The 13,923-nt window shown below is 47.2% G+C and overlaps 1 protein-coding gene across 1 annotated transcript in view; it reads right to left on the reverse strand.

Annotated features, from left to right (window-relative positions):
• The window catches only part of LOC135054807 (NACHT, LRR and PYD domains-containing protein 3-like), a 430,555-nt gene extending 423,205 nt beyond the window's left edge, over positions 1-7,350 (reverse strand). Inside the window, exon 1 of the mRNA XM_063958167.1 lies at positions 7,159-7,350. The gene's annotated coding sequence lies outside the window, so the exon portion shown is untranslated. The remainder of the gene's footprint in view (positions 1-7,158) is intronic.
• Positions 7,351-13,923: the final 6,573 nt, after the last annotated feature.

Raw genomic sequence — 13,923 nt, forward strand, 5'->3', positions numbered from 1 at the left:
GATTATCAATTCGTCCCCACTGGAATCCACCATCTCAGCTCCCTGTGTACTTTGTGGAGGCAATTGCTGCTGGTCAATGTCTCCGCGGAGGAATTGATTATAATTCATTTTAATGAACATCATCTTCTCCACATTTTCTGGATGTAACCTCGTACGCCGATTGCTGACAAGGTGAGCGGCGGCACTAAACACTCTTTCGGAGTACACACTTGTGGGAGGGCAACTTAGGTAGAATAAAGCCAGTTTGTGCAAGGGCCTCCAAATTGCCTCTTTTTCCTGCCAGTATAAGTACGGACTGTGTGACGTGCCTACTTGGATGCGGTCACTCATATAATCCTCCACCATTCTTTCAATGGTGAGAGAATCATATGCAGTGACAGTAGACGACATGTCCGTAATTGTTGTCAGGTCCTTCAGTCCGGACCAGATGTCAGCATCAGCAGTCGCTCCAGACTGCCCTGCATCACCGCCAGCGGGTGGGCTCGGAATTCTGAGCCTTTTCCTCGCACCCCCAGTTGCGGGAGAATGTGAAGGAGGAGATGTTGACAGGTCGCGTTCCGCTTGACTTGACAATTTTCTCACCAGCAGGTCTTTCAACCCCAGCAGACTTGTGTCTGCCGGAAAGAGAGATCCAAGGTAGGTTTTAAATCTAGGATCGAGCACGGTGGCCAAAATGTAGTGCTCTGATTTCAACAGATTGACCACCCGTGAATCCTGGTTAAGCGAATTAAGGGCTCCATCCACAAGTCCCACATGCCTAGCGGAATCGCTCCGTGTTAGCTCCTCCTTCAATGTCTCCAGCTTCTTCTGCAAAAGCCTGATGAGGGGCATGACCTGACTCAGGCTGGCAGTGTCTGAACTGACTTCACGTGTGGCAAGTTCAAAGGGCATCAGAACCTTGCACAACGTTGAAATCATTCTCCACTGCGCTTGAGACAGGTGCATTCCACCTCCTATATCGTGGTCAGATGTATAGGCTTGAATGGCCTTTTGCTGCTCCTCCAACCTCTGAAGCATATAGAGGGTTGAATTCCACCTCGTTACCACTTCTTGCTTCAGATGATGGCAGGGCAGGTTCAGGCGTTTTTGGTGTTGCTCCAGTCTTCTGTACGTGGTGCCTGTACGCCGAAAGTGTCCCGCAATTCTTCTGGCCACCGACAGCATCTCTTGCACGCCCCTGTCGTTTTTTAAAAAAATCTGCACCACCAAATTCAAGGTATGTGCAAAACATGGGACGTGCTGGAATTTGCCCATATTTAATGCACACACAATATTGCTGGCGTTGTCCGATGCCACAAATCCACAGGAGAGTCCAATTGGGGTAAGCCATTCCGCGATGATCTTCCTCAGTTGCCATAAGAGGTTTTCAGCTGTGTGCGTATTCTGGAAACCGGTGATACAAAGCGTAGCCTGCCTAGGAAAGAGTTGGCGTTTGCTAGATCCTGCTACTGGTGCCGCTGCTGCTGTTCTTGCGGCGGGAGTCCATACATCTACCCAGTGGGCTGTCACAGTCATATAGTCCTGACCCTGCCCTGCTCCACTTGTCCACATGTCCGTGGTTAAGTGGACATTGGGTACAGCTGCATTTTTTAGGACACTGGTGACTCTTTTTCTGAGGTCTGTGTACATTTTCGGTATCGCCTGCCTAGAGAAATGGAACCTAGATGGTATTTGGTACCGGGGACACAGTACCTCCAACAAGTCTCTAGTTGGCTCTGCAGTAATGATGGATACCGGAACCACATTTCTCACCACCCAGGATGCCAAGGCCTCAGTTATCCGCTTTGCAGTAGGATGACTGCTGTGATATTTCATCTTCCTCGCAAAGGACTGTTGAACAGTCAATTGCTTACTGGAAGTAGTACAAGTGGGCTTACGACTTCCCCTCTGGGATGACCATCGACTCCCAGCAGCAACAACAGCAGCGCCAGCAGCAGTAGGCGTTACACGCAAGGATGCATCGGAGGAATCCCAGGCAGGAGAGGAATCGTCAGAATTGCCAGTGACATGGCCTGCAGGACTATTGGCATTCCTGGGGAAGGAGGAAATTGACACTGAGGGAGTTGGTGGGGTGGTTTGCGGGAGCTTGGTTACAAGAGGAAGAGATTTACTGGTCAGTGGACTGCTTCCGCTGTCACCCAAAGTTTTTGAACTTGTCACTGACTTATTATGAATGCGCTGCAGGTGACGTATAAGGGAGGATGTTCCGAGGTGGTTAACGTCCTTACCCCTACTTATTACAGCTTGACAAAGGCAACACACGGCTTGACACCTGTTGTCCGCATTTCTGTTGAAATACCTCCACACCGAAGAGCTGATTTTTTTGGTATTTTCACCAGGCATGTCAACGGCCATATTCCTCCCACGGACAACAGGTGTCTCCCCGGGTGCCTGACTTAAACAAACCACCTCACCATCAGAATCCTCCTGGTCAATTTCCTCCCCAGCGCCAGCAACACCCATATCCTCCTCATCCTGGTGTACTTCAACACTGACATCTTCAATCTGACTATCAGGAACTGGACTGCGGGTGCTCCTTCCAGCACTTGCAGGGGGCGTGCAAATGGTGGAAGGCGCATGCTCTTCACGTCCAGTGTTGGGAAGGTCAGGCATCGCAACCGACACAATTGGACTCTCCTTGTGGATTTGGGATTTCGAAGAACGCACAGTTCTTTGCGGTGCTACTGCTTTTGCCAGCTTGAGTCTTTTCATTTTTCTAGCGGGAGGCTGAGTGCTTCCATCCTCATGTGAAGCTGAACCACTAGCCATGAACATAGGCCAGGGCCTCAGCCGTTCCTTGCCACTCCGTGTGGTAAATGGCATATTGGCAAGTTTACGCTTCTCCTCCGACAATTTTATTTTAGGTTTTGGAGTCCTTTTTTTACTGATATTTGGTGTTTTGGATTTGACATGCTCTGTACTATGCCATTGGGCATCGGCCTTGGCAGACGACGTTGCTGGCATTTCATCGTCTCGGCCATGACTAGTGGCAGCAGCTTCAGCACGAGGTGGAAGTGGATCTTGATCTTTCCCTAATTTTGGAACCTCAACATTTTTGTTCTCCATATTTTAATAGGCACAACTAAAAGGCACCTCAGGTAAACAATGGAGATGGATGGATACTAGTACTAGCTAATAATACTAGTACTAATACTAGCTAATAATAATAGTACTAGCTAATAATACTAGCTAGATACTAGCTGCTAATATAGACTGGTTGATAATGAGATGTAGTATGTATAAAGAAGAAAGAAAAAAAAAACCACGGGTAGGTGGTATACAATTATGGATGGACTGCCGAGTGCCGACACAGAGGTAGCTACAGCCGTGAACTACCGTACTGTGTCTGCTGCTAGTATAGACTGGATGATAAATAATGATATAAAAAATATATCACTACTGCAGCCGGACAGGTATATAATATTATATAATGACGGACCTGCTGGACACTGTCTGTCAGCAGAATGAGTTTTTTATAGAAGAAAAAAACACCACACAAGTCACACGAGTCCACGACGAGTGTACTTTTTCAGGCAGACAATCAATAAATATAGTACTATAGTACTGGTGGTCAGTGTGGTCAGGTCACTGGTCACAGTGGTCAGTCACACTGGCAGTGGCACTAGTCTCTCTCTGGCAGCAAAAGTGTGCACTGTTTAATATGTACTCCTGGCTCCTGCTATAACCTATAACTGCTCCCCAGTCTCCCCCACAATTAAGCTGTGTGAGCACAGTCAGATATTAATGACGGACCTGCTGGACACTGTCTGTCAGCAGAATGAGTTTTTTAAAGAAGAAAAAAACACCACACAAGTCACACGAGTCCACGACGAGTGTACTTTTTCAGGCAGACAATCAATAAATATAGTACTATAGTACTGGTGGTCAGTGTGGTCAGGTCACTGGTCACAGTGGTCAGTCACACTGGCAGTGGCACTAGTCTCTCTCTGGCAGCAAAAGTGTGCACTGTTTAATATGTACTCCTGGCTCCTGCTATAACCTATAACTGCTCCCCAGTCTCCCCCACAATTAAGCTGTGTGAGCACAGTCAGATATTAATGACGGACCTGCTGGACACTGTCTGTCAGCAGAATGAGTTTTTTAAAGAAGAAAAAAACACCACACAGGTCACACGAGTCCACGACGAGTGTACTTTTTCAGGCAGACAATCAATAAATATAGTACTATAGTACTGGTGGTCAGTGTGGTCAGGTCACTGGTCACAGTAGTCAGTCACACTGGCAGTGGCACTAGTCTCTCTCTGGCAGTAAAAGTGTGCACTGTTTAATATGTACTCCTGGCTCCTGCTATAACCTATAACTGCTCCCCAGTCTCCCCCACAATTAAGCTGTGTGAGCACAGTCAGATATTAATGACGGACCTGCTGGACACTGTCTGTCAGCAGAATGAGTTTTTTAAAGAAGAAAAAAACACCACACAAGTCACACGAGTCCACGACGAGTGTACTTTTTCAGGCAGACAATCAATAAATATAGTACTATAGTACTGGTGGTCAGTGTGGTCAGGTCACTGGTCACAGTGGTCAGTCACACTGGCAGTGGCACTAGTCTCTCTCTGGCAGCAAAAGTGTGCACTGTTTAATATGTACTCCTGGCTCCTGCTATAACCTATAACTGCTCCCCAGTCTCCCCCACAATTAAGCTGTGTGAGCACAGTCAGATATTAATGACGGACCTGCTGGACACTGTCTGTCAGCAGAATGAGTTTTTTAAAGAAGAAAAAAACACCACACAAGTCACACGAGTCCACGACGAGTGTACTTTTTCAGGCAGACAATCAATAAATATAGTACTATAGTACTGGTGGTCAGTGTGGTCAGGTCACTGGTCACAGTGGTCAGTCACACTGGCAGTGGCACTAGTCTCTCTCTGGCAGCAAAAGTGTGCACTGTTTAATATGTACTCCTGGCTCCTGCTATAACCTATAACTGCTCCCCAGTCTCCCCCACAATTAAGCTGTGTGAGCACAGTCAGATATTAATGACGGACCTGCTGGACACTGTCTGTCAGCAGAATGAGTTTTTTAAAGAAGAAAAAAACACCACACAAGTCACACGAGTCCACGACGAGTGTACTTTTTCAGGCAGACAATCAATAAATATAGTACTATAGTACTGGTGGTCAGTGTGGTCAGGTCACTGGTCACAGTGGTCAGTCACACTGGCAGTGGCACTAGTCTCTCTCTGGCAGCAAAAGTGTGCACTGTTTAATATGTACTCCTGGATCCTGCTATAACCTATAACTGCTCCCCAGTCTCCCCCACAATTAAGCTGTGTGAGCACAGTCAGATATTAATGACGGACCTGCTGGACACTGTCTGTCAGCAGAATGAGTTTTTTAAAGAAGAAAAAAACACCACACAAGTCACACGAGTCCACGACGAGTGTACTTTTTCAGGCAGACAATCAATAAATATAGTACTATAGTACTGGTGGTCAGTGTGGTCAGGTCACTGGTCACAGTGGTCAGTCACACTGGCAGTGGCACTAGTCTCTCTCTGGCAGCAAAAGTGTGCACTGTTTAATATGTACTCCTGGCTCCTGCTATAACCTATAACTGCTCCCCAGTCTCCCCCACAATTAAGCTGTGTATCGTTTTTTTCAGGCAGAGAACAAGAACAGAACGGATTATTATTTAAATATTAATAAATTATAAAACTGCACTGGTGGTCAGGTCACTGGTCATCAGTCACTAGTAGTATAATATAATAACTCCTCCTAAGCTCCAGTAAGTATAGTAATGAACGTGTCTCACTCTCACTCTCCTATTTTAATTTCTAAACGGAGAGGACGCCAGCCACGTCCTCTCCCTATCAATCTCAATGCACGTGTGAAAATGGCGGCGACGCGCGGCTCCTTATATAGAATCCGAGTCTCACGATAGAATCCGAGCCTCGCGAGAATCCGACAGTGTGATGATGACGTTCGTGCGCGCTCGGGTTAACCGAGCAAGGCGGGAAGATCCGAGTCGCTCGGCCCCGTGTAAAAAAAACTGAAGTTCGGGCGGGTTCGGATTCAGAGGAACCGAACCCGCTCATCTCTAGTATGAACTGCACTGGACTAGCAATCTCATGAAAGCTATGTATGTATATAAATATAACAATGCACAGTAAGACACAAGGCTGAAGTTAGCTTCTTATTCGAACAGCTTCTGATTTACTTTTTATTAAGCTCCAGCTTCTTATTCACTTCTTAGTGAAGTGAATAAGAAACTGGAGCTTGAATAAGAAGTGAATAAGAAGCTGGCAGAATAATAAGCTAACTTCAGCCTCTGCCAGGTCTAGTCTGGTCAGAGAGCGGTGTGTAGTAATAACAGAGCGGAGATCAGCACAGCAGGAGGAGGTCAGACCACAGCTATATAACCTGATAAGAGATGAGGGATCTGCAATAGGTTATTTCTTATTGTAACACCTTATGAGTTTATCAATCTGTTTACATTCAGAAAAATATATACATTATATATGTAAATATGTGAAAGGAGGTATATACAGAGTGGGAGGATATAGATGAAAATATGTGATCTGTTTAGTATTGAGAGGCGGGTTTTTCCTATGAAATGAAGGAAACTTAATGACTTATACCCCTTTCACACCGCCAATGCCGGATCCCACCTGGGAAATGGAAACAGGTCCTTCCCGGGTGGGAGCCGGCATTGGCCGCTGCTGTTGGCTTCCCCGACCTGGGCAGGTTGCCATAGCAGCAGTGGGCGGAGGCGGCAGCAGCGCTGGGAGATGACATAATCTCTGCGCCACCTTTCCCAGTTGTAGTAAACGGGTCCCGGGTCGCATCGACCCAGGAGCTCGTTTACGCTGCCATTGACCTGGTATTCAACCCAGTATAACACTGCTTTATTCCTGGGTTGAATTGCCGGGTCAGGCGACCTGGGATTTCCAACATGACGCTTTCACACCGCACGCTGACCCATGTTGACCCGGCAATATGCCATGTCGATACCGGGTTATTTGTGCGGTGTGAAAGGGGTATTAATGACTTTAAGGCCCTCCTTGCGAGCTGCAGCTATGAAGCAGCTGTTGGAGTTTGAGAGCTGGGCACAAACATCCTGGGTAGAAAAAGAAAAGCCAACCCCTCCCCTCATCGTGGAGTTCAGTCAGAGCAAAGCCAGAGTGTGTGGGGCTTACCTGAGGCGGGAAGCCCTGACAGAAACAGCTCTGAGGAGAATAGTGAGGCACTGACAGGGGCTGCTGTGCGGTAAAGGCAGCTCCATCTCTCACTAGTGAAAGGACAGATGTGAAGGATGGGAAATTATCCGAGGAGCCTGTACTTACAGCAGGCTGACAGGGGAGAAGTGACGTGCATCCAGCTGAGGAGGAGCTCCTTCTCTGCACCCATTCTCTGCCTGATCCTTCTCTGCACCCATTCTCTGCCTGATTGTAGCAGCAGTTCAGTATATATATATATATATACAGTGACTGAGTTAGTGAGGCCGAGCCTGGAGGAGAGACTGTGAGTGTGGCTGCCTGCAGAGAGAAACTCCTGAGGTGATATGAGGATCTTAAAGGTAACCCTCAAAACACAGAAGACTGGTTAGGGTTCTATCAGCAGTCCAAAGTACTGTCTCTTCTGCCAACAACACTGTTAGCCATCCCTCTGTTTATGTAGACTGAAAATTCACATACAGAGCAGTTCCCAGTGAAAGGATCCTAAGTTAAAATGAAACCCCTCACCCCCCCCCCCTCACTAACTGAGATACTATAAGGCTACCTATAGCAGAACGAGCCATACACAGTGTATATGCATGCTGGATAGTGTATTCTTTGAAGTATAGCACATACAGTAAGGGATGATATAATGTACAGCTGATTCTACAATTTACCTTGACTGAGGCAAGCTTTTCAGCTGTGTAAAACTAGTTACAAGACTGCTGCCTGCCAGGGAAAGTCACCCTTTTCTGATACAGAATCTGTCTGACAAGAGGCAGATAGTGTAAGAGGAAACTATGTGGGTGTTGGCTGGAGTACGTGACTAGTGAGACTGGAACAGCGTATGTATAGTGTTATGTGAGGATATTGTGTCCAGATCTTCAAGAGGAAGGACAGAATTTTAAATGATTAACCAGCTCCTGGCTTCCTACTATATGTTATACTGTATGTAAGCACCCGTAGACACAAATATTTGCAGGCCGCCCACCAGTGGCGTAAGTTCATACCAGGCGCCTGGAGGCAAGATAATGGTTGGTGCCCCCCCACCAACCCCTGCAACACACATTCCCCCTCTAACATCGTCACCAACCTTAAGCAGCTGCAGCACCCAAAGTTGCTGTGACTGCCTGATAATGCGGAGACTGCCAGAAAGCATTGCTGTGACCACCAGATAATGCAGAGATCAGCTGTGACCATCCGATAATACAGAAAGCGTCGCTGTGACCGTCAGATAATGCTGAGAGCGTCACTGTGACCACCATATAATGCAGAGAGTGTCGCTGTGACCCCCAGATAATGCAGAGGGCATCGCTGTGACCGACAGATAATGCAGAGAGCGTTGCTGTGACCGCCAGGTAATGCAGAGAGCTGCGGTGTGAGCACTAGATAGTGCAGAGAGCGTCGCCATGACAGCCATGTGATGCAGAGCGTCAGTATGAGCACTAGGTATTGCGGAGACCATCAGGGATCCACATATAACAAAGCATATGAACAGAACTCCCCCCCCCCACACACGCACACATAATAAACCACCCCAGCACAGACAATATTAATACAACTCCCCAACCAGACAAGAACAAATTACACACCTCCCTATTGCATAAGTATACCTTCACCCAGGGCCGGCAACAGAAATCTTGGGGCCCCATACACTGATATCTCTGGGGGCCCCCTACCCCCTCAACTCTTCCCCTCAACATAAATGTGTGTATATATATATATATAAATATACAGTATATACATACACACGCACACATATACATACACATACACATATACAAACATACATATATAAGCACACATACATGATATCAAAAAATGGAAGGAAAGTATACCCAAATGGCGCATTGCTGCTGCAGTGCCTAGAGGTTTAGAAATAAATGTCACCAGATTTAACATATACAATCGAAACAAAAAAATATAAACCTCCCTGGTACATTCAGCGCAAGAGCCTATAGCAAAGAAAAGACCGGTCTTTTCTTTGCTATAGGCTCTTGCGCTGAATGTACCAGGGAAGCACACATACATGTACATATAGTACACAGACACAAACATACATATATAGACACAGACCCACAGATTGTCACAACGGTGAGGAAGACTGCAAGGACCCAGGAGGGACTGACCTTGTCTGTAGGGACATCACATTGGTAAAGCTGCAGTCGGCTGCTGTCTGATATTTCCAGTCAGTGTGCTTGGCAGTGCTGTGCCGCTCAGCTCCTCTGAGTCAGCGGCAGCAGCAGGGACGGGCTGGCGCGGGTTCATGCGTAGTGACGCCGCGACGCTGGCAACACAGCACGGGACCAGCTGAGACCACGTGATGGGGTATGCGGCGGGGGTGGTGTTTGTATTGGGAAGTAATTGTCTGTTAATTGACGTATGGGCGTCCCGGAGTGCACGGGAGCCACAGCTTTCTTAGGCGCTGCCTACACATTTCTTGTGCCCCTGATGCTCGGGGCCCCCCTGATCCTTGGGGCCCCATACGGGTGTCCCCTTTGACCCCCCCTGTCGCCGGGCCTGCCTTCACCCCTCACACACTAACAAGGGGCACTTACTTGTCCAGAAGGAGGCTCTGTCTTGTCCCTGTCCTGCTGAGCTCTGTGGAACAGGAACACAATACACACACCTTTCAGGAACCAAGATAGACTGAAGGTGTGCAGACTTGAGATTAGGGGGCGGGGTCATGAGCAGAGTCAGCAGGGAGTAGATTAGAAAGCTCATCAGAAAGGGTAGAGGAGGGGGTGGGTACTCAAGGTGAAGGGGCGGAGTCATGGTGAGGGACAAAATAGTGCAGAGGAGGGGGCGGAGACTCGGGGAGAAGGGGCGGAGTCATGACGAGAGACACTAGAATAGTCAGATAGGGCAGAGGATGAGGCGGAGACTCAGGATGAGGGGGCAGAGTCATGGCGAGGGACAATATAATTGTCAGATAGGGCAGAGGAGGGGGCAGGGGCTCAGGGTGCGTGGTGTGTCTTGGACAGGGACAGGAGGGGAAGAATCAATAGAAGAGAGCGGCAGACAGGAAAGAGCAGGTTGGGGCGGAGACTCGGGGGTCTGGCAGAGAGAGGAGGGATTATAAATTGGGCATTCCGCACCTGCAGCCATGTCAGAGTCAGGAAGGATGATTGCGCTGCGCCTGTCACTGCAGAGCAAAGTCGGAGCGCACAGTAAACATCTATAATTTGCATACTATAAAATTATACACAGCTGCTGATTGGTTAATGGAGAAACTTCTACACTGGCTCACTTCTCCCCTCTTATCACTGCTTAGTAAATGTACCCCTTAGTCTCCATTCTAACAATTGAACCTGTGTGGTCTACAGGTCACAATTCAGGTACAGTAATCACCCAACTGGTAGTCTACACCATATCAACATTCTGGAGCTTCTTGTTAGAGAATCGAAACGTCGACAGAATAAAGCCATCGAATAAAGTCTGGCCATGTCCTCAGTCCCCCTGGCTCACTAGAATAGATGCTGTGTATATATATTAGAGATGTGCACCGGAAATGTTTCGGGTTTTGTGTTTTGTGTTTTGGTTTTGGGTTCGGTTCCGCGGCTGTGTTTTGGATTCGGACGCGTTTTGGCAAAACCTCACCGAAATTTTTTTGTCGGATTCGGTAGTGTGTTTTGGATTCGGGTGTTTTTTAAAAAAAAAAACCTAAAAAACAGCTTAAATCATAGAATTTGGGGGTCATTTTGATCCCAAAGTATTATTAACCTCAATAACCATAATTTCCACTCATTTTCAGTCTATTCTGAACACCTCACACCTCACAATATTATTTTTAGTCCTAAAATTTGCACCGAGGTCACTGGATGGCTAAGCTAAGCGACACAAGTGGCCGACACAAACACCTGGCCCATCTAGGAGTGGCACTGCAGTGTCAGACAGGACGGCACTTCAAAAAAATAGTCCCCAAACAGCACATGATGCAAAGAAAAAAAGAGGCGCACCAAGGTCGCTGTGTGACTAAGCTAAGCGACACAAGTGGCCGACACAAACACCTGGCCCATCTAGGAGTGGCACTGCAGTGTCAGGCAGGATGGCCCTTCAAAAAAATACTCCCCAAACAGCACATGATGCAAAGAAAAAAAGAGGCGCAATGAGGTAGCTGTGTGACTAAGCTAAGCGACCCAAGTGGCCGACACCAACACCTGGCCCATCTAGGAGTGGCACTGCAGTGTCAGGCAGGATGGCCCTTCAAAAAACTACTCCCCAAACAGCACATGATGCAAAGAAAAAAAGAGGCGCAATGAGGTAGCTGTGTGACTAAGCTAAGCGACCCAAGTGGCCGACACAAACACCTGGCCCATCTAGGAGTGGCACTGCAGTGTCAGACAGGATGGCACTTCAAAAAAATAGTCCCCAAACAGCACACGATGCAAAGTAAAAAAGAGGCGCAATGAGGTAGCTGTGTGACTAAGTTAAGCGACCCAAGTGGCCGACACAAACACCTGGCCCATCTAGGAGTAGCACTGCAGTTTTCTAGTGAGAGGATGGGTGCTTCCATCCTCATGTGAAGATGAACCACGAGCCATGAACATAGTCCAGGGCCTCAGCCGTTCCTTGCCACTCAGTGTCGTAAATGGCATATTGGTACGTTTACGCTTCTCCTCAGACGCTTTTAATTTTGGGTCATTTTACTGAACTTTTGTGTTTTGGATTTTACATGTTCTCTACTATGACATAGGGCATCGGCCTTGGCAGACGACGTTGATGGCATTTCATCATCTCGGCCATGACTAGTGGCAGCAGCTTCAGCACGAGGTGGAAGTGGATCTTGATCTTTCCCTATTTTAACCTCCACATTTTTGTTCTCCATTTTTTAATGTGTGGAATTATATGCCAGTATCAATAGCAATGGCCTACTACTATATATACTGCGCACAACTGAAATGCACCACAGGTATAGATGGATAGTATACTTGACGACACAGAGGTAGGTAGAGCAGTGACCTTCCGTACCGTACTGCTATATATACTGGTGGTCACTGTCAGCAAACTGAAAAACTAAAATGCACCACAGGTATAGAATCTAGATGGATAGTATACTTGACGACACAGAGGTAGGTAGAGCAGTGGCCTTCCGTACCGTACTGCTATATATACTGGTGGTCACTGTCAGCAAACTGCAAAACTAAAATGCACCACAGGTATAGAATGTAGATGGATAGTAAACTTGATGACACAGAGGTAGGTACACCAGTGGCCTTCTGTACCGTACTGCTATATATGCTGGTGGTCACTGTGTCAGCAAACTGCAAAACTAAAATGCACCACAGGTATAGAATGTAGATGGATAGTATACTTAACGACACAGAGGTAGGTACAGCAGTGGCCTTCCGTACCGCACTGCTATATATACTGGTGGTCACTGTGTCAGCAAACTGCACAACTGAAATGCACCACAGGTATAGAATCTAGATGGATAGTATACTTGACAACACAGAGGTAGGTACAGCAGTGGCCTTCCGTACCGTACTGCTATATATACTGGTGGTCACTGTGTCAGCAAACTACAAAGCTAAAATGCACCACAGGTATAGAATGTAGATGGATAGTAAACTTGACGACACAGAGGTAGGTACAGCAGTGGCCTTCCGTACCGTACTGCTATATATACTAGTGGTCACTGTGTCCGCAAACTGCAAAACTAAAATGCACCACAGGTATAGAATCTAGATGGATAGTATACTTGACGACACAGAGGTAGGTACAGCAGTGGCCTACTGTACCGTAATGCTATATATTATATACTGGTGGTCACTGGTCAGCAAAACTCTGCACTGTACTCCTCCTATATAATATTATACTGGTGGTCCCCAGTCCCCACAATAAAGCAGCACACTGAGCACAGATATGGAGTGTTTTTCAGGGAGACAATGTATACTGGTGGTCACTGTCAGCAAAACTCTGCACTGTACTCCTGCTATATAATACAGCTGCTCCCCAGTCCCCACAATTAAGCAGTGTGAGCACAGATATATGCAGCACACTGGGCATAGATAAGGAGCGTTTTTTTCAGGCAGAGAATGGATAAAACTGGTGGTCACTGATCAGCAAAACTCTGCACTGTACTCCTTCTATATTATTAATATACAGCTGCTCCCCAGTTCCCACAATTAAGCAATAAGTAAAGCAAGCACAAATATTTGCATCAACAATACACGGAGAGGACGCCAGCCACGTCCTCTCCCTAACATTTCCAATGCACGAGTGAAAATGGCGGCGACGCGCAGCTGCTTATATAGATCCGAATCTCGCGAGAATCCGACAGCGGGATGATGACGTTCGGGCGCGCTCGGGTTAACCGAGCCATACGGGAGAATCTGAGTATGCCTCGGACCCGTGTAAAAAGGGTGAAGTTCAGGGGGGGGGGGGGGGGGGAGAAACCGAACCCGCTCATCACTACCTTAAACATGTGTACCCTTGTGTCAGGGACAGATGAGTCATCAGTGATATGCAAATCATCTTTTATTACAATAATCATATATATATTTTGGCTGTAACTTTGCATTATCGTAGTCGACAGTGGAGTCAGACTCCGTGTCGATATCAGTGTCTATTATTTTGGATAGTGAGCATTGAGAGACTCTGAAGTTCTCTGCGACATAGGGACAGACATGGGTAGATTCCCTGTCTGTTCTCTAATCTTTTGTGCAATAAAATCACCTTAGCACTTAATTACACATATCCAAACAGGTGTCGGTGTTGTCGACGGAGACACCCCTCACACACATA

Source organism: Pseudophryne corroboree, chromosome 3 (genome assembly GCF_028390025.1).
Source record: "Pseudophryne corroboree isolate aPseCor3 chromosome 3, aPseCor3.hap2, whole genome shotgun sequence".
Classification (NCBI taxonomy): Eukaryota; Metazoa; Chordata; class Amphibia; order Anura; family Myobatrachidae; genus Pseudophryne; species Pseudophryne corroboree.